Source organism: Dermochelys coriacea, chromosome 5, assembly GCF_009764565.3.
Source record: "Dermochelys coriacea isolate rDerCor1 chromosome 5, rDerCor1.pri.v4, whole genome shotgun sequence".
Classification (NCBI taxonomy): Eukaryota; Metazoa; Chordata; order Testudines; family Dermochelyidae; genus Dermochelys; species Dermochelys coriacea.
The window spans coordinates 85,959,147-85,979,377 of NC_050072.1; the positions used below are offsets into that span (position 1 = coordinate 85,959,147).

General features: G+C 42.4%; 1 long non-coding RNA gene across 1 annotated transcript in view; it reads right to left on the reverse strand.

The window, feature by feature from the left end:
- LOC122460256 overlaps positions 1-19,528 on the reverse strand; it is a 48,864-nt gene extending 29,336 nt beyond the window's left edge. The window contains exon 1 of the long non-coding RNA XR_006281455.1: positions 19,275-19,528. This is a non-coding gene — a long non-coding RNA (uncharacterized LOC122460256). The remainder of the gene's footprint in view (positions 1-19,274) is intronic.
- Positions 19,529-20,231: the final 703 nt, after the last annotated feature.

The following is a 20,231-nucleotide window of genomic DNA, read 5'->3' on the forward strand; positions in this document are numbered from 1 at the left end:
TTTTGTCAAGTTTTTAAGAGTTGCAAAAAGAGTTGGTCATGCAGTACTGTGTTGTTGCATAAGAGAAAGTTACAGAAAAATCTTGCAGAGCAGGTTTGTCCCTATTCAGTTATTTCAATTTCAATGAAATCCATTCCTTTGATTTTTCCCCATTCACTTCCAGTACCTAGAATCCGTTGATAGTTGGGCAGCGTACCTTGCAGATTTCTAATTATAACCCATTTTCAGTCATTACTGTTTTGTCTGTACTCCTGGAGTTTCACAGAATTCTAAATATTCATTAACCATGGCAGAAGAGCCTGTTCCAATCACCCTCTACTGTCATTCTTTCTTAAATGACTTTGCGTGGGGCTTCGCAACATTTCCAGTCAAAGCAATTGGTCTGAACAAACAAAAGTAGTTCTTGTGTAATTATCTGTGGGGTGATTATGCTGGAGATGAACTGTAACAAATTTCATAATTTCTTCCTCATTGGTTTGATTTGAGTACGATGGGCCTGATTCTGCTTAGGTAAATCAGAATTAAATCCACTGAAGTCCATTCAATTAACCCAGTGTAAAATTGGCATGAAATAAGAAAGTGGCCTTCTTTCATTTGGCTGCTGAAACATTAATGGAAAGATTTCAGAGTCTGCTTATGTTTTGGAAAGCTACAGAAATGCGAGTCCAATACATGCAAATGTCAATTTCAGTTTAGAGCAGGGATGGGTCCAAATCAAATTCCCGAATCTGAAAACTCTCCACATAGGAGATGTTGAAAATTCAAAGCTGGATCCAAATGGCCTCTGTCTTTATCCTGAACTGAACGATCATTTCAGATCTGACCACCACAAAACTTGTGTGCTTGAAATCTAGATTTGAAGTTTGTGATTTGAACTCAGCCTGTTTAAGCAGAGGAAATTCAAGAAAGTGTTTTGTGTTTCAAATAAAAGCATTCCCCAGCTCCATATCTGTTTGGGATAGATTTTGTAATAACAAAAGCCAGAAGAAGGGTGAATTTATCAGCACTGCCTGTAAATTAAACACATGTAAAGGCATGTAAATTAAATACATAAATAAAAAGTTTTCTGGGTGAAAAAAGTGTTGCTTTTTCTACTGCTAAAGCAACAGTGTATAAGCTACATAATGCATTATTGCAGTGGGAGAGAAAACTGTCAGTGTCTCGTTTTTCAGGGTCACATTTTCTGCATTTGTGGTTAAGGTCAGCACACAACACAGGTAAGTGCATTCATTAGTACGTGCAAGTGTATGCTTTTACATACAATTTGTGTGTACCAAAAATCAGTCTGAATTTCAGACAGGCTCCATGTTTGACTTGCTTCTGCAGGGGCTCTAATTGCATGCATGCACACTGAATTATTCTGTAATTGCGTGTGCAAATCTGGGGCATTAGAAGCGAACAATTACATGCCAAAACAGTCATTATCCAAGTGCACAGGCAAATATGGTAACTGCATACATGTAATTAGAATCTAAGTTTCAGGACCACCTTAAGAAAAAGGTGTCTATGAGACAGCATCCATGCTCTGGGAAGAGGTAATAGGGTTCAGCAATTAACTTGGAGCTCCTGAAGAAGAGGCTGCTATCGTGTTGTGCAAATTACAGTACCATTTCTAGGGATATTTTAATGTATTTTTCCTCTTTAAATATCACATCTGCATTTTGGTTCTATTATTAATAATATCTTTCACATTTATGTAGCACGTTTCCTCCAGAAGAGTCTCAAAGCACTTTACAAACTGCAGTGAAGTGCAGCTATATCTGAGGTGGATTATAGCAGCTATTTAAAAGTATATAGCAACACAGCAGTTCAGCAAAGAAAGTGAACAACTTGCTTAAAGAATTGAAAAATATAGATAGAATGTAGTTACCCATATATGGAATTTGTCTCACTAATTCTTGTATAAAGTTCTATGGAACATTTTCTACTATAAGAGATCAACCACTATTGGCCTGACAAAGGTCCATTTTCACCACTCTGACAATATAAAGGAGCTCAGAGTGGGTGTAAACTGTAATGTAGGTTCCTTGGTACATGACAGAGCCTGGAAACTCCGAGACCTGATCTTGAGATAGTGCTCTGGGGCTCCCTGCTTCATGGTGAGGGACTCTCCTGACTCTGGGGGACTCCCAGGGCTGCCTTGAACAAATTCTGCTACCCCCACCAAACAAAAACCTTTCAGAACTTCATTTCGCCAGGATAGCTATACATTTCAAGTTTTCCTTCTGAATTAGAACAAACACTTTCAACATGCCTGAATTTCCCAGGGAACGGAAATTCTGAGTTTCAGCCAGCTCCAAAGCCAGGAGTTGTTGAGGTGGTTTCAGGTTTGATCCATTTTAATTTTCTTCAGATATTTGCAAAACATGATTGTTTACCAAAGGCCTCCCAGTCATCCCTGGCTTCTTAATGTAGGGGGTTTCTAATACCCTTATTCCTGTTGAGTAATACTTTACTCTATAGTAGTCCCATTGGTTTCAAAGACTGTTTAGATGACACGACTTACTAAGTAGAGTACTACCCAGGGTAAGGATGGCACAGTTGAGCCCCATGATTGTATAAGGCATTTGTGGGAATGATATAGGGCTAAATTATGGCTGGCTGTGATGAAGTAGGGGGTGAAAAACCTCAATCTCCTCCTGCCCCTTTCTTGTGTCCTATATAAAGGCTACCCAGAATTACAGCCCCAGCAAGCCGAGCTATGGCTCTGCTCCTCTCCATGCTAGCAAGAAGAGGGTGAGCGTGTGCGTGCATGTGTTATACTGCACCCCTTAAAGGGTAGTCTGAGGTTGTTTCCCTTCTCCCTAGACACTACAGGTACAACCAGATTGCTGTGGGAGGCATTGTGCTTCTCTGAGGCTCCCCCTGGCGTGGGGTGGCTCTGCAACATCCCTAACATAGTACTGTGGCTAAATGTCACAGTTTAGCCCATAAGTAGTAGTCCAGCAGGATGAGACATAGTAGAGCACACCATATAGTGTCAGAAAATTATTACACTGAACATAAGAAGGTGTTTCATATAGTCACAGCTAAGCAGTTTTTTGAAACTAATATTGTATATTTACTTGGCACCTTCTTGTCCAAATAGATAAGCACTTTAAAATATTTCATTATCATGATGCTCCTGTGAGGTATGTCAGTATTGTGTCTATTTTGTAAGTGGCCAAACCTGAGGTATTTAGAGGTAAAGTAACTTTCTCAGAGTTACACAGCCAATCGGTGTCATAAGCAGATATAAAATCTAAAAGTCTTGACTCCAAATCTACCCCCTACCCATCAGACAACATTGCCTTCCTTAACTTACAAGTATGACAATATGATTTTAATATAAAGTCCACAAGCTGGCTTACAGAATACATTTATCATGGCCAGTCATCTACCTGAAGCTACTGTGACTGAACTCTTGACCCAGAATTCACTTGTTCTTATTTCAGAGTAGCAGCCGTGTTAGTCTGTATTCGCAAAAAGAAAAGGAGTACTTGTGGCACCTTAGAGACTAACAAATTTATTAGAGCATAAGCTTTCGTGAGCTACAGCTCACTTGTTCTTATGTTAACACTTGGGATGGATTCTTCAGGGGCTGGTTCTTTCACTTATTTCAAGGTCCTATTCTGTACCTGAGAGAGGATCACTATAAAAGGCAAAATATTTGACTGACCCTATTCAAAAGGAGCGACCTCGAGGACGTCTCTTTATTGGAGATGATAGAGGATCAAGGCCCAGGTAGACAGCTGATGAAAGGGGAGAGACATGAGAAGTGGTGTCTAAAAATCCAGAAAATTATGGAGTGTATATGGATGAACCATTTCGGGTTAGTTTATTGCATACTAATAGATACTCCTGGGGCATCTAACTTTTGCAGAAGCATTTAGCATGCCTTTTTTTAAAAAAAAATTTAAAGTGTGGGGGGGGGGGAAGCAGGGAATTTAGATAATTTCAGAGTACAAAATATGTAAATGCATCAATTTATTTAAACAAAACATGAGTTAAGCTGAGGAAATCTTCTGGCGCTTGTCCTGTTTGCAATTTGTAAGTGATTGATCATAGTATACCATGTTGCAGTATGTCCGCACTTGTAACTGAAAATCAGAGGGAAGGATCTCACAAATCTGTCAAACTGTAATTCACACACACGTAATCTCCCCTCATCCCATCCTCCCCCCTTGTTTCACTGATTTTTTTCTTCTTCTCCAAATGGTTTAGTTTGGTATAGCAAATAGTTTTTATTTATGGAAGGACAACTTTTACAGTTGACTGCTTTGCTCCACTTTGTGGGGAAAGGGAGTCATTCTTTTGATGAGACAGAGCTTGATTCTTATTTACACTAGTGCCTCTTTATATCTATCTGGCTGTATAAAGGGGTCTTAAAGTGGATGCACATTAGGCCCTGAGAACCCCTACTGGAACTGGGGCTCTCCAGACTTCCAGGCTCCCTGCTCTGCAGCTGGGAGCCTAGTAGCTCCCAGGTCCCCAACTCCAAGACAGTCACCATGGCAGAGGTACCCCATAGCTGTGGACCCAAAAAGCCATGGGGTCCCCAATTGCCCACCAACTGACCTGTCGGAAAACCAGGCAGTTTTCTAACATAATCCTTCTTGTGAAACAGGGTTCCATCAGAACCTAACCTGTGTTTCCACAGAAGTTCTCCAAAACTGAAATGTGTCTGCAAAGTTTCCAGTTTCATGAATTTACATTTTTCAATAGAAAGAAAAAAATCACCATTTGGTTGGAAAAATCCTGACCAGCTCTAGTTTTAATTGTAAAATGGAATCATATTGCACTAGTGCATACTGTTGGGGAATGGGGGAAAGGAAGGAAGCAGACAGTTTGGGAAGGCTGATCAAAACAGATGTTTAAGATTTGGTACCTATTGCACAATATTTTGGAAGTTCAAATTACTACAAAAAGAGAATATAATCCAGGTCCCCAGCTCATCCTTCCAGCAGTCCCGGTTTCATGGAATTGCCTCTCTGTCACAATTAACCCTCTTGACAGGCACTTGCAGCTTTACCCTTGGCTGTGCATAATAAAATTCACAACAAAATAGATGAGCTACATTTTGGCCATTTTGCTAATTAGTTTAACAGACTGGAAAGACTTGCGATAAGCCTGTGCCATAAGATGACAGGATCACTCTGTCCAACACAGCTTAGCAGGATGCTAGACTCACAGTTATATAACACACTTCTCCTTGCTGCCACGTTTCCAGTGTAAGATATATATATGAAATGACTGCATATCTAAGCCCATCTTCATATCCACCATATCAAATTCCCAGCTCTGACATAAGACCCTGAATGCTGTAACAACTGTAGTTTCATGTAAATCTTATGTCAGTAATTTTCAAGTATATCTTTTTCATTTATTCTGAAGCGGTTAAACGTTACATCCGACACCCTGCTCTCCCTCTCCTGCTGTGAGATGTTCCAGAAATCCAATTTTAAACAACTAGTTCCTCATTACAAGCCTGGTGGAATGCTAGCTGAGAAAGTGCTGCTCTCTGATTGGGTCATTTGCATCTTTTGTAATAACTTATTAAAAATGTTTCATGAAGACAAATGAGACAGGAAACAAACATTACATGTGCAGAAGATGTATGGCATTATCACATTGAGTACTCGCTCCTTCTATGAGAGAAAAAAACTTCAAGGATCTCTGATACTGAATTCACTGGGCAAAAATCCACTGAGACTGGTACAGGTATATGTAAGTTATACTTCCCTGCCCTTATGAGGCCCCTGCTTACATGGGAGAAGTCACCCTGAGAAATGGCGGTCAGTTTTTCCATTTCCACCCTCTGTGGAGCTCCCTTGAGTGAGAATCTGCTATGAGGAGCTGAATGGTCATGCTTGGCTACCATGATCATGCCCACCCACTTTTGGGCCTGTACTGGTGCTATGGTACAAAAGGAGGTTGCAGCAACTTTTCACCACTGTAACCTCACCTACAGGTTACAAATTTCAACCTGTGAGGCCCTCTGCCAGTCCCAATATGTAACTTTGGGAAACCATTTTTAATAAAGAGACGTGACTATATCTAGATCCTCAGACATTCCTATCCACCTGCAAAAGATATAGCCTGCCAGGATAATAACCCTGAGGATTAATTTGCAGAACCTTCTGGAAAAGCAGAGCAAATGTCTTTGCAAGAGAAACAACAGCACAACACACATGGCTCAATCCAAAACTACCTTAAAATCACCAGTATGCAGAGAGCCAGCAAGAAGATGTGGGCTCCGAGATTCTTTAAAGAGCTGTTAAATCTTGCTTCATGTGCAGTAATGGCAGAAGCGATTATGTTATGGCAGGAGCATCTGGGGGTGTCAAACCAAATTACATTTAAAAGATCAAGAGTATGCAAAGGATGTACCTTCCCAAAATTAACATTCTTTTAACATGTACCAGCAGCATACTCACCTCCTTCACTCATGCTGATGCCACAAATGCAGTTTCTATGGTCATAATAGACTGGAGTCTATAAGGAAGGACCAGTAGTCTGGATTTCTGGATATAAATTACTAAATGCTAAACTCGTGTTTACAAAAAGCATTGCAGGGCATTCAAACAGCATCCACCCCAGCACTTGAAGTTCTTTTTTGCATAACATCTGACAAAGGAAAGGCACTTTTCCTGACTTTGTGTCTTTCAGATGGAACTTCCAATCACTTTGAAATTCATTTATTTTCTATCATTGGAAGTGAACAGATGTAATGATAGTCTGTTCTCTTCTTGGTACTCATAGGCGTCATGTAGGCAGCTCTTGTCCTCACTGAGGAGAGAGCAGTGCCTTAGAGATTGACTTGATCTAGACTTGAAAATGAACACAAGCTTTACCAAGGCATGCTGATCCAGTTTCCCAGTCTGGATGCTTGTTACTGAAATTCAACATTGTTGTTTGTGCCAAGTTCAGAACTGGACTTGGCTACGGGCCACATCCAGTGGCCCCCCATTCTGCTCTCAGTAATACCAGTGTAAATAAGAAGCAATTCCTCTGAAGTCAAAGCCCTGTATAACCAGTGTAAATGAGATCAAGACCACTTCTACTTTTTCCATGCACTACCTTGGCTTGTTATAGTATATCGTTTTGTGTACTCTACTGTACTACCATATTAAACCATAACACACCATGAGGATATAGGTTAGATAGAAACTCTACAGCTAGAACCTCTTTATTTGCACCGCCTTGTGCAAACCAAACGAGTCAAATTATGCAATATTTCTGATTAACAGAGGCTCAAGGAAGGGACACTGTACTGGGAATTTTTCATATTCATTTCATGGATTGCTTTAGAAATAGGCATTGCACAAACACTAAGGCCAAGATTTTCAAAACAGGCTACAAAAGTTAAGCACCTACATCAATATTTAGGTGCCTAAATAAAAGTAGCCAGTTTTTCAAAGGTGTTGAGCACACACAACTCCCAGTGATTAGTCCTCATAGCGTTACTTAGGCAACTCATCGCCCACTGAGAAAAAGACAGAGCTTAAGAGAGTGGGCAGAATCCTGAAGCTCCCTGTTTTGTTAGCAGAGAGTGAAGCTGAACTTTATTAAACTCTGTCCACTGCTTTGTCCATGTGGTTGAGTTGCTTCCAGCCTAACTCCCCACATTCCATTTTCCTAGTGACCCATCAACAACAGTCCCTCCAGAGAACACAGGCCCTCTGACTCTAGTTCCACTGATCATGAGACATCTTCCTTATTAAAAATAAATAACTGACACCCAGATCCCTGTCCCGGGGCGCACTCATCACCAGACTGGCGCCTTCTCCTGTTACTCTAGGGATTAGCTCAACACCAATACCCCCCCTAGTCCACAGTTTGCACACCATCACGGTCTTTGCTCCTGCCTATGGCTCCTCTCTCAGCTCCCAGAACTGCAGTGTCCTCTTCCCAGTTCAGCCCTCTGGCTAGGTTTTCATCTGTGTTTCCCCCTTCCGGGGGTAGGTAACTCTGTCCAACAGTCCAGCCACTTCCCCAGTGACAAGTGCAGGGAAGCCAGGCCCACCCACTACTCCAGGCCCCAATCCAGGGACCCTGTAAATACAGCCTCCTGCTGCTCCTCTGTAGCCTCAGTCAATGCTGCTCTATTTCCCTGGGCCACTTTCCCATGACTCCAGGAACTTCTTCACCCTTATCTAAGGCCTCAGCTGCTCAGTCTCAGGAGCCAGCCACTGCTCTGTCCAAGGTGCTTATAGTTCTCTCAGTCCTCCAGGGACACAGTCCTTACTCTCTGGGCTCCCAGCAGCAACTGACTCTGCTCTGTCCGGTCGGCTCTTTTTACATGGCCTGCTGGGTTCTGACTGGCTGTTCTTCACAGCCCCTCTCCTATTGATTGCTTCCCACACAGCCTCCCCAGGGCAATATTAACCCCTTCTCTGCCAATGTGGGACAGATGCCCCAGCACACTCCCATCCCATGTCCCTTTGAACAGATATTGCTAGCACATAGCAGAGTTGGAGACTTGTCTTTACCACATACTCAGCTGGTTACATAGTTTGGTCTCCTCAACCTGTGATCATAACAGGAGTGACCTCTCTCTGTCACAAATCTGAGTCTAGTAAACTCTCTCTCTCTCTCTCTCTCTCTCTGGAGTCCCCTCCCTCCCTGTGGATGGTTATATCTCCATTCTCCGATGACCTGTGTAGACTGAGTGTGTTGTATCTGCTGGCTCGTGTCTTCTGTTCCTGTGGATCACTTGTCTGTCTTTTCCACCTTATATGACCTGGGTGCCACCACATTCCTCATGACTCCTTTAGACCATTCCTTCTGAAATTTCTCTAAGTCTGGATCTTCAAAGGAGTACATGTCTCCATGGCCAGTAGGTCCTTGGCCGAACTGTCATATTCTAGTGCCTACATTCACTGGTTGTTGGCCATCTTGTCTCAGCAGTGTCTCCATCCCTCTGTCTGCAACAGATCTCCCCTCGTTCATAGCAGGGTTTTGGTCCTTCATTTCAGTGCCTGTACTGAGCTGTTTTGGCATCCCTGCGACAGGTTATATTCCTGTGTGCCAAAAATGCCAACAAGGGGTCTGAAACAGAAGAAATAACCTTGGTATAACAGTCTTAGCTGTTTTCACAGCTAGTTTCATTTTACCATTGCTGTGGGGTATGCTGGGGAGGTGGAGTGGTGGTCAAACTCTAATTTGCATGCAAATTCCTTGAATTTTTCCAAGGCAAATTGGGATCTGTTGTCAGAGAATCTGTTGTCAGGTGTCTGGAATGCCATATCTCACAAAGTAGGTCTATAATTTGCCAGTCACTAACTTGCTTCTTGTGTCAAGTAGGGCTGAGGACTTCAACCTCCCAAACAGATTTGAAGTAAGCAAGTATTACTTCATTGCCTTAAAGGTAAATAAGTCTGCTCATACCTTTTCCCATGGCCTAGAGGACAGCTCATGTGGTAACAGACTCTCTTTCTGCGGGAAATTATCATATGACTGTTGATGTCTCAACTTTCTATCAAGAAGCAGAGCTGAGTATTCATTCTCAGACATTCTCTGAGCATTCATTCCCAAGCCTAACTAAGACAGTTGTCAATGCCCCGGTATGAGGCATGTATTTTTTTTCCCTTATGTATTGTGGTGGGGATATCAGCCTTCTATCCCCAAACTATGATTCCATCCTGAATACTCACCTCAGTTTTAAATTGAAAATATGTTTCTGTCCAATCAGTTCTTGGCTTTTGTCTTCTGGCCACCCTGCTACTACTCCTGTCTTGACAGCCTGGAGTTGGATGCCCTTTTCCATAGCCTCTTGGATTTCTAGCAGCTTCACTGTTGAAACTTGGAGATGCTGCAACATGTTTCTGGATTCAGTGTCCTGATCCCTTTCTCCCAGCTTGCTGATTCTGGGTGTATATGCCTTTATCGGGGTATCAGCTAACACCAGTAATGGTCCTGAACAACATCTGATCTCTACCTGGTGGCACTGGGATGCATCAACATGCACTGTAATCTCTGGAGCACTACGCAGGGGCTTCACCATGATTGTCTTTAGGGGTTTGTGATCGGATTGTGCTATTACTGGCTGGCCCTAGCTGTACTGATGGAATCAATGCACTCCAAATACCACAGTCAGAGGCTCTTTTTCTATTTGGGCATGCCCCTGTTCTGTCTCTGACAGGGCTCTGCTGGCATAAGCGACAGGCTGCTCCTTCAAAAGAGCTGCACCCAATCCTTTCTCTGGTGTGTCAGTGGCTTTCCTGCTTGGTAATACTTCAGAATGGGGATATCCTTGTTTCAGCATGTCACATGCTTGCTGGGGGGACCTACCAAGTCCCATTCAGTGTCCTGCCTTGTGAATTGACATGTGGGTTCCACTACTGCAGGCAGGTGTGGACAGAAAATGTATTATTCCTATGAAGCGCTGTACCCCTTTCCCATCCACTGGAGCTGGCATGCATGACTGCCTTGACCTTGTTGGGAATCTGCTTTCAGTCCCTCTGCTGTGAGCAGATGTCCACTGTATGTCACCTCATGATGTTTGAAGCACATTTTTTCTGGGTTGAGTTTTATGTTCTTGCCCCGATACCACAGTAGAGAAGATTGTAGTGTTCTGTCATGGATTCATTCAGCTTCTGTATCATTGCTCCTTTCCCCTACAGTGAGGATGTCATCTGCAATTATTTTCAGTCCAGGCAGTCCTTTCAGCACTTGGGTGAGTCTTCTCTGAAATACCTGTGGTTCGGATTCTGGACTTATGCCCATAGGCACATGTAGCCATCTACAGTGATCAACTGGTGTTGCAAAGGTTGTCAGCATGCTAGCCTCTTTATCCTAGCTTATGCGCAATACCTGTTCTTCACATCACAGAAAGTAAGGATTTTGGTTTTCGAAAGTTCTGGCAAGAGGTCATGAATTGCGAGCTGTGGATAATGACATTTTTTCAATGTTCATTGCAATGGATTTGGGTCTATGCAGCTGCATAATATGTCTGATGGTGTCTATACCACCACTATACTGTTTACCAGGCTGTTCTGGACTCTATAGGTACTACAGTACCACTAAAAGAACAGAAGTACTTGTGGCACCTTAGAGACTAACAAATTTATTAGAGCATAAGCTTTCGTGAGCTACAGCTCACTTCATCGGACGCATAGAATGGAACATATAGCAAGATAGATAGATATATACATACAGATAAGTTGGAAGTTACCATACAAACTGTGAGAGGCTAATTAATTGAGATGAGCTATTATCAGCAGGAGAAAAAAAACTTTTGTAGTGATCATCAAGATGGCCCATTTAGACAGTTGACAAGAAGGTATGAGGATACTTAACTTAGAGAAATAGATTCAATATGTGTAATGACCCAGCCACTCCCAGTCTCTATTCAAACCCAAGTTAATGGTATCCAGTTTGCAAATTAATTCCAATTCAGCTGTCTCTCATTGGAATCTGTTTTTGAAGCTTTTCTGTTGCAAAATTGCCACCCTTAAATCTTTTACTGAGTGGCCACAGAGGTTGAAGTGTTCTCCGACTGGTTTTTGAATGTTGTAATTCTTGACATCTGATTTGTGTCCATTTATTCTTTTGCATAGAGACTGTCCAGTTTGGCCAAGGCACATGGCAGAGGGGCATTGCTGGCACATGATGGCATATATCACATTGGTAGATGTGCAGGTGAATGAGCCCCTGATGGCGTGGCTAAAGTGATTAGGTCCTATGATGGTGTCACTTGAATAAATATGTGGACAGAGTTGGCATAGGGCTTTGTTGCAAGGATAGGTTCCTGGGTTAGTGTTTTTGTTATGTGGTGTGTGGTTGCCGGTGAGTATTTGCTTCAGGTTGGGGGGCTTTGTGTAAGCGAGGACTGGTCTGTCTCTCAAGATCTGAGAGAGTGAGGGATCATTTTTCAGGATAGGTTGTAAATCTTTGATGATGCGCTGGAGAGGTTTTAGTTGGGGGCTGAAGGTGATGGCTAGTGGCGTTCTGTTGTTTTCTTTGTTGGGCCTGTCCTGTAGTATGTGACTTCTGGGTACTCTTCTGGCTCTGTCAGTACCACTGTTCTGCAGACTTGTGAGCTCCTTGTGTACTTGGTTACATAGTACCGCTGGAATTTTCCTTTGGGTAAGCACACAGGTTCCACTGTGGGGTCTACTTCCATTCACAGCTTTCCTTCAAAGCACCCACTGCCTTTGGGAAAACAAAATGCCAAAAAAGCCAAAAACCCCACATATTGCCATATGCTCTAAAAATCATCTCCATAGTCCGTGGGACTGCCTATTTTGTTTCCTGAGCTGCAGCTATAAACTGCTGATGCTGCACCCTGATCAGATCCATGGCTTGTATGGCTGTATTTCCAAGAAGGGGCTGTGGTGCTTCCCATCCACCACCACAAACATCAGTTTCTGTTAATTTTTCAGGTTAGTTACAGTGAGGTCACATTTTCCTACAGCTGCATTATGCTCTTACTGTACATGTTTAGATTGGGCCTGCTTATTGTAATGGGTGTATTTGAGTCCAATTCACCCTGAGAAATCAGATTGCAGGAGGCCCCACAATCCAGCTGAAATTGGACAGGCATTTCCATACTAACACTGTTGCATGCATGGAGATTGGTGTTGTCCCCTGTTGCTTTCCTGTCCTGACAGTCTGAAAGTAATAAGTTCAAGGAGAGAGTCATGGCTGTCTGATGTGCCCTCCCCCTTCTGTATAAGTCTAAGTTAATTTTTCTGGGGCTTTTCTCTGCTCTTGCACACACTGCTAAAATGCTTCCACTTGCCACACTCCTTGCAATGCTGTCCTAGTGTGGGGGCATTTCCCTATCACCCACTCATGCTGTCTGCCAAAATAAATACATCTCATTATGGATATTGAACCCTGGCCACCTGCTGTCCTTTGCCATTGTCTCACTCCATGTACTTCTGGGGACATTGTGTTGCGTAGAGCTTTCATCCTTTCTAAGCATCTGTCTAAGGTGAGATTGCATTCCTGAAGTAGCCACTCCGCAGATGAGGATTCCAAGTGCTGCAGACTGTCCTGTCCCAAATTAGTGAATCTGTCAAGTCCCCAAAATTGCATGTAGTAGCCAGTGTGCTTAAAACAGTACCATAGGGGTCTATCCCTTGCCCTCTGAATTAGTCTGTAGTAGCTAACCTGTGTCACTCCACTGCCCTTAGGCTTGGGGCAGCAGTGAGTTATGCAGTGGTGCCGATCTTTCTGCCTTGTTCTCCAATAAGGCAAAGTAACAGTTTTACTTTCCTGCTATTGCTGTCCTTCTGCATGGCCAGGTCTGAGTACAGCTCGAACTCCTCCTTCCACCAGGTCCATCGCTGGCCTATGTTTGTGTCTGCAAAATCCAGGGTTCTTGGGGACTCCACCTCCAGACCAAGTTCCATGGCTCATGGTACTAACTGCTGCGTTGCAGAAAACTCCCAGCTCAAATGCTCAAACGTTGCAGAAAATCCCAGCCACCATGTTTCATTTGCAGAGGGGAGCTGAATGCAGGTTAAGTTGAACAAGTGGTACCATGTGGCTGAGTTGCTTCCAGCCTAACTCCCCACTGTTCCTCCATGGACCCTGGGCCTTCTGTCTCCAGTTTCACTGATCATGATATATTCCCAATATCTCAAAAAGTAGACTGTTCTATTTCGAGGTCTAACTTGAGGTAGCCAAGTCTGAAAATGATCAGAAAGTAGGTTTGACACATTTGTCATCCAAGACCAAAGAAGGCGCATAGAGTGAACAGAAAGAAAAGGAATACTTGTGGCACCTTAGAGACTAACAAATTTATTTGAGCATAAACTTTCATGAGCTACAGCTCACTTCATCGGATGCATTCAGTGGGAAATACAGTGAGGAGATTTATACACACACACACAGAGAACACGCAGACAAGCTCTACGATATCACCGCATTTGCTCCAACCCTGAGACAGAGACAAACACCTACAAGATCTCTATCATGCACTCCTACAACCACAATACCCACCTGCTGAAGTGAAGAAACAGATTGACAGAGCCAGAAGATTACCAAGAAGTCACCTACTACAGGACAGGCCCAACAAAGAAAACAACAGAACGCCACTAGCCATCACCTTCAGCCCCCAACTAAAACCTCTCCAACGCATCATCAAGGATCTACAACCTATCCTGAAGGACGACCCATCACTCTCACAGATCTTGGGAGACAGGCCAGTCCTTGCTTACAGACAGCCCCCCAACCTGAAGCAAATACTCACCAGCAACCACACAACAGAACCACTAACCCAGGAACCTATCCTTGCAACAAAACCATTGCCAACTCTGTCCACATATTTATTCAGGGGACACCATCATAGGGCCTAATCACGTCAGCCACACTATCACACTAGAGGCTCATTCACCTGTGCATCTACCAATGTGATGTATGCCATCATGTGCCAGCAATGCCCCTCTGCCATTTACATTGGTCAAACTGCACAGTCTCTACGTAAAAGAATAAATGGACACAAATCAGACGTCATAAATTATAACATTCAAAAACCAGTGGGAGAACACTTCAATCTCTCCGGTCACTCGATTACAGACCTAAGAGTGGCTATCCTTCAACAAAAAAGCTTCAAAAACAGACTCCAACGAGAGACTGCTGAATTGGAATTAATTTGCAAACTGGATACAATTAACTTAGGCTTGAATAGAGACTGGGAGTGAATGGGTCATTACACAAAGTAAAACTATTTCCCCATGTTATTTCTCCCCCCCCACCCCCCACTGTTCCTCAGACATTCTTGTTAACTGCTGGAAATGGCCCACCTTGATCATCACCATAAAAGGTTTTCCTCCTTACCCCCTCCCCTTCCTGCTGGTAACAGCTCATCTTAAGTGATCCCTCTCCTTACAGTGTGTATGATAAAACCCATTATTTCATGTTCTCTGTGTGTGTATATAAATCTCCCCACTGTATTTCCCACCGAATGCATCCAATGAAGTGAGCTGTAGCTCGTGAAAGCTTATGCTCAAATAAATTTGTTAGTCTCTAAGGTGCCACAAGTACTCCTTTTCTTTTTGCGAATACAGACTAACACGGCTGCTACTCTGAAACCTGTCAGAGTGAACAGAGCCACAGTAAGGGTAAATTTTGCTTGCAAACATCTTTTTGTACCTGTTAAACTACAGTGAATTAAATGCAGACAAGACAAAACTAAGTACCCTGTCAACTCATTTTTTAGAATAATAAAATACATTGCATGGAATCGATTCCTTCACATTGTCCCCAATTAAGCAGTTGAGTTGTTTATCAGGGTTCCAGTTAAGTCTCTTCCCCCATTCCACCCCCATTCTCCATACCGTATTATTTGTGTGTGCTTGGATAGTTGCATGATTTGATATCTCAAACTATATTTGAAACCCCAGCTAAACTACACGGATAAGTCATAGTGAAAAAGTTGGATGTGAGGCAAATGATAATTAGGACACCAATTTCAAGTAATTTAGTGAAATTTCTTTTTTACAGATTAACCAGAGTCTACTATTCTTTATTTTTCTTGCTGTTTTCCCCCCTCTTTATTTGTGTGTCTTCTGCATCAGTATGTACAACAATATCTTCCAAACAATTCCTCTAATTATGTCACTGCTAAATCATTCTGCCTAGTGAATTCCTATTGAGACTGGTATTTAGGGAGTCACTGTAAAATTGTGCCTCAAGGTAATTTGACATTATTTTTCCAGACTGTTTACTAAATATTCATGGGGAGGTGGGAAGCAAGTGAATAGGAAGACTACCTCCCTATTAATTAACCTTCACAATGTTCCTTGTAAATTTTTAAATAGGTGGACTAAAATTAAGTGATTTGCAAAAGGTCATTGAGTAAGTCAGTAGTAAAGTGGGACTAGAACCCTGGGAACAGAAACCACAAACCTAGCTCTTAGTAGTTTATTTATTCTTAGTAGTAATAATAATTATTATTAATGTAATACCCAGAGACCCAATCCAGGATTGAGGCCCCACTGTGTTAGGCTCTGTATAAACCCTTAGCAAAAGACAGTCCCTGCCCCTAAAGAGTTTAAGTTTAGATAGGCAAGAGAGACCAGGGGTATGAGAAAGGAAGTATTATTCCCGTTTTGCAAATGAACTGAAGCACAGAGAAATTAAAGTAGAATTTTCAAAAATATTCAGCATTGGCCTAACTGTACTGCCTGTTGAAGTCAATGGTAAAATCCCCTCAGATTTTAATGAAAGAGTTAGACCAACGTGAGACTTTCTGAAAATCCTACACTCAGGGTAGGTCTACACTGCAATTAAACACCCATGGCTGGCCCACATCAGTTGACTTGGGCTCACAGGGCTCAGGCTGCAAAATTGCAGTGCAGACATTCAGGCTCAGGCTGGAACCTCAGCTTTAGGACCCCTCAAAGTGAGAGAGATCTAGGGCTCTCATGAGCCGCTGGTGTCTAATTGCAGCATAGACATACCTGAAGTGATTTTCCTGAAGTTTCACAGAGAGTCAGTAGCAGAACTAGGAACTAAACCTAGCTCTTCCGAGTCACAGTCCAGTTCTTTTCTTTAACCACTAGATCATGCTTCCAGTCCCCTGCTCTAATCACTAGACAATACTCCTTCCACTTTGCCTTTTCTTTTATCCATACCTCTATCTACATCTTTTTTAATTTAAAGTGTACTAGTTTCAGTCCTAAAAAGTAACACTTGGTGGAACACAAACTAAACTGCACTTCGCTATCTCAGTAAAACACAGTGTCCCAGCTACCCTAGTGACAGGAGTTTTGCAAAGCAAAAGGAAATTAGAGACTAGGAAGACAGTATCATTTCCAACAATATTAGAACACTTAAAGCTTCATTTCCACTCTCAGTAACTGCAGAGTTATTTGGGATCTTCAACATTTCCTGGAATTCTTGAAAGGGCTGTTTGCAAACAATTCTCTCTCTTGTTTTCATCTGAACACCAACCTTGTTTATTCAGCCAAGGTATTCTAGTTTTCATTTAAAACAAAAATTGTAAGAGCTATGAATGTATTCACAAAGCTAATGTTTCTGATGAAAATCTTCTTTGTAAGGGAACCATTTTTGTAGATCTTTTAAATGAAAGTAAAAACACACACACATTTGATGATAATGATCAATGGGTCCTTCTCTTGCATAAACATAAGAATTGCTGTAGGTCACTATGATGGAATGAACAGAAACTAGGTCATTAACATTTGTCCAGATTGATGCAAGATCAATATGCATTTTGTTTCTACAATAATCCACCCTTGACTCACAATGCTGGGGAAGCAATTGAACATATTAGCCATCAGTTCAGCTTTTCAGATCACTGTGTAAATAACACTGGGGTTTGGGAGAGATGGAAACCATTTACTGATACAAACAATTTTCTGTAGGAGGATTTATGGCTGCCATCCAGACCTTCATACCTTCTAATACTGACATCAAACAAGTGTTGACAGGTATTCAGATATAAGCAACCTCTTGTTTTCCGATAGATTTTATGACAATATTAATATTTGTGGCTCTGCAATGATATAGTTATTTCATTATATAATTTATTCCAAATGCACTTTAGTATAGCTCTAACTTTATAAATAACTATGGTATCACTGCCATTAATACCTGGTTGTGTATCATTTCATTATAACAGTGGCATAATGAATAGCAAACAGTGAAGTGCTATATTTTTTCATAAAGTTATATTTTGTCATAGTGGCATATTATCTTCTTTTGGTCCTTTCATGATTTGACATTTTCAGTGCCTACTGCCAGCGATTGTCAGCCTTTTCCACACCATGACTCCATGTTATACCAGAAGAGTTTTGGGAGGCCCCATCTGGAATTTTCAGAATCTGCTTGCATCTAGCCTTAAAGAGAAGGGAAGGGGGTTGTGACCCCCTGCAACTTGTCCCTGACTCCTATACTGAAAACCTACACATTAGTCATTCCACAGTCTCCTCACAGATTAATAAAACTGAAAATATGGAGTAATGAGCAAGGCATCAAAGTTCAGAATACTGTGAAGATCAGACGTATCACTGCAAAGCCCCAGCATTATTTCATGGTAATATTCTCATGAGGAGAAAGACTGGAATGACAAGAGAGACTAACAAAATTAATCTGACCTCTTGAGTAAAGTTTGTCAAAGGCACACAGTATACTCACTGAGGAGGAGTTGAGTTGCAGTCACTTCCTCCAGGTTTGAATTTGGGCCTTGGCTAGGTGCTGTCACTGGCATCTCTGCAGGATTTTTACCTTTACACACCTCTTTTTGGATAGCCACATCTCTATTTTCTCCTACTACCACCTTTTCAACACAAAAGTTACCCTTGCACACCCACAAAATAATCAAACCAATGTAAATTATATCACTCACACCTTCTCTGAATTTTGTCCAACAAAATTTGCAAACACTCATGTCTATAGTCCCTAGCTAACCTCTTTTCCGGATGGTCTCACCATCCACCTTGTGATTGATAGGCTTTATGTTTGTCTTTTTTCCCTCCTTTTGATGTTACAGTTCCTCTCCCCACTCAGTAAGGTTATGTGAAGCAATGACCAGCCAATCTGGTGAACTAATTTAAGATTCCTCCTCCTTTCCACATATGCAAGGTTCTGTAAGAGCAGCAGTGGCTCTGCACTTGTGCTAATGAAGTTGTAGGATAGGCATAAATGCTCCTTGGAGTCAAGGAGTCTATAGGCAACCACTGGGCCTCAGTACACTTCAAGCTATAACACAGCCAGATTGTGCCTTGTTACTCCTATTAGTGAGCAGTTAGTTTCATGCATCCCTATTCAGGAAAGCACTTAAACATGCCCTCAAGCATTTTTCTGAATAGTGATGCACCTAAACTGGCCTAAAAGCATTTTTCTGAATGAAGGCCTCATTGATTTCAGTGACTCTACTTACGTGAGTAACTACTCATCAGTTGAACTAAGGGGTTCCAATCTTTTTCCAATCAAAGTTTCATCTTTTTGTTTGCCTAGTTCTCCCTCCATCTATGTCCCAAATGATTGCTAAAAGCACTTCTCATATCTTTCAGTAGTGCTGAGCACCAACAATTCCTACTGTATCCTGTACCCAGGCGGCTGCTTACTGAGCACATGCTCATAGACGGGGTAGCTTTGCGGGCACCCTACCTGTGTTAGTTCCCTCTTAAGGGCTCCTTAAGCACACCATGGTTTTTCTTATGCTTAACAGCATATCCCCAGTGTCTGTCCGCCCCCGGGCTAGTTTAATAATAGATAAGATACAGATAGTCCTCAGAATCCTTAACAACAAAAGGTTCAAACAATCCTCACAGTCCACAAAATAAAGCCCATCACCATAAAACAGAAGTTCATACTTAGCCTTGGGTCTTCCAGATATAGAGCACTTCCTCTCTCCCAGTCTGCTCCATCTAAAGCCCCTTTATGGCCAGAACTATGGCCTTGACTGCCTTCTCCTTCAGGGCCTGCCCTGTTATGAAAGAAAAGACAGTTTTTATAAACCCTCTTTCAGAGCGCTCCTCCTGCTTGACTGGAAGAGAGGGGAGACCTGCCCCACTCTATACTCTAGGGCTTCTGATCCTGGGCCCTTAAAGGAACAGTGTCCTGGGGTTTTTCCCCATCCAACTCCTAATTGCCCAGGGCCACTTTCTGTCTTCTGCTACCAGGACATTTCCTGGGCCTTCGTTCAATCCAACTCCCTGAAATGGAGTCTTCTGGCCCCCTCTATTTTTAAAAAGCCACTATACCCCATTGCATGAATAATAGAAGCAACCGAACCTCAACACCTCTGAAAATCAGGCCACTTTTACTTTGATGTCTAAATATGGATTTAGGTGCTTCAGTGTAGGCATCCAAATTTGAAAATTTTGGCTCAAAAGCCTTAGAACACATACAAAGAAGCAAATTTGACAGGCACATCTATGCATCCTCCAAAGGAGAAGTTATATCATGCTGTGTCATTGTCCACAGCTAAAGGGCCTGGTCCTGCAGATCTACCCATGTCAGTGCTACCATTTACTCACATGAGTAAGGACTGACGGATCAAGCCCTATGACTCTTTGGACACACTGTATGGGACAGATTCACTCACATTCCATCCCCTTGCTCTGGTGGCACAAAGAAGACAGAATCCCTCCCCATCTCCCTTGCTGGGGATGGGAGAAAATCCCTGCAGGCATAGAGCTGGCTCCTATGCCACCCTCCTCACAGCCTGTGACACAGGGTATATATTAGGAACAGGGAGGAGGCATAGCCAGAGCATTCTGCTGTCAGATATCTTCCCATGGTGCACCTGGGGCACCATTGTCAGCTGC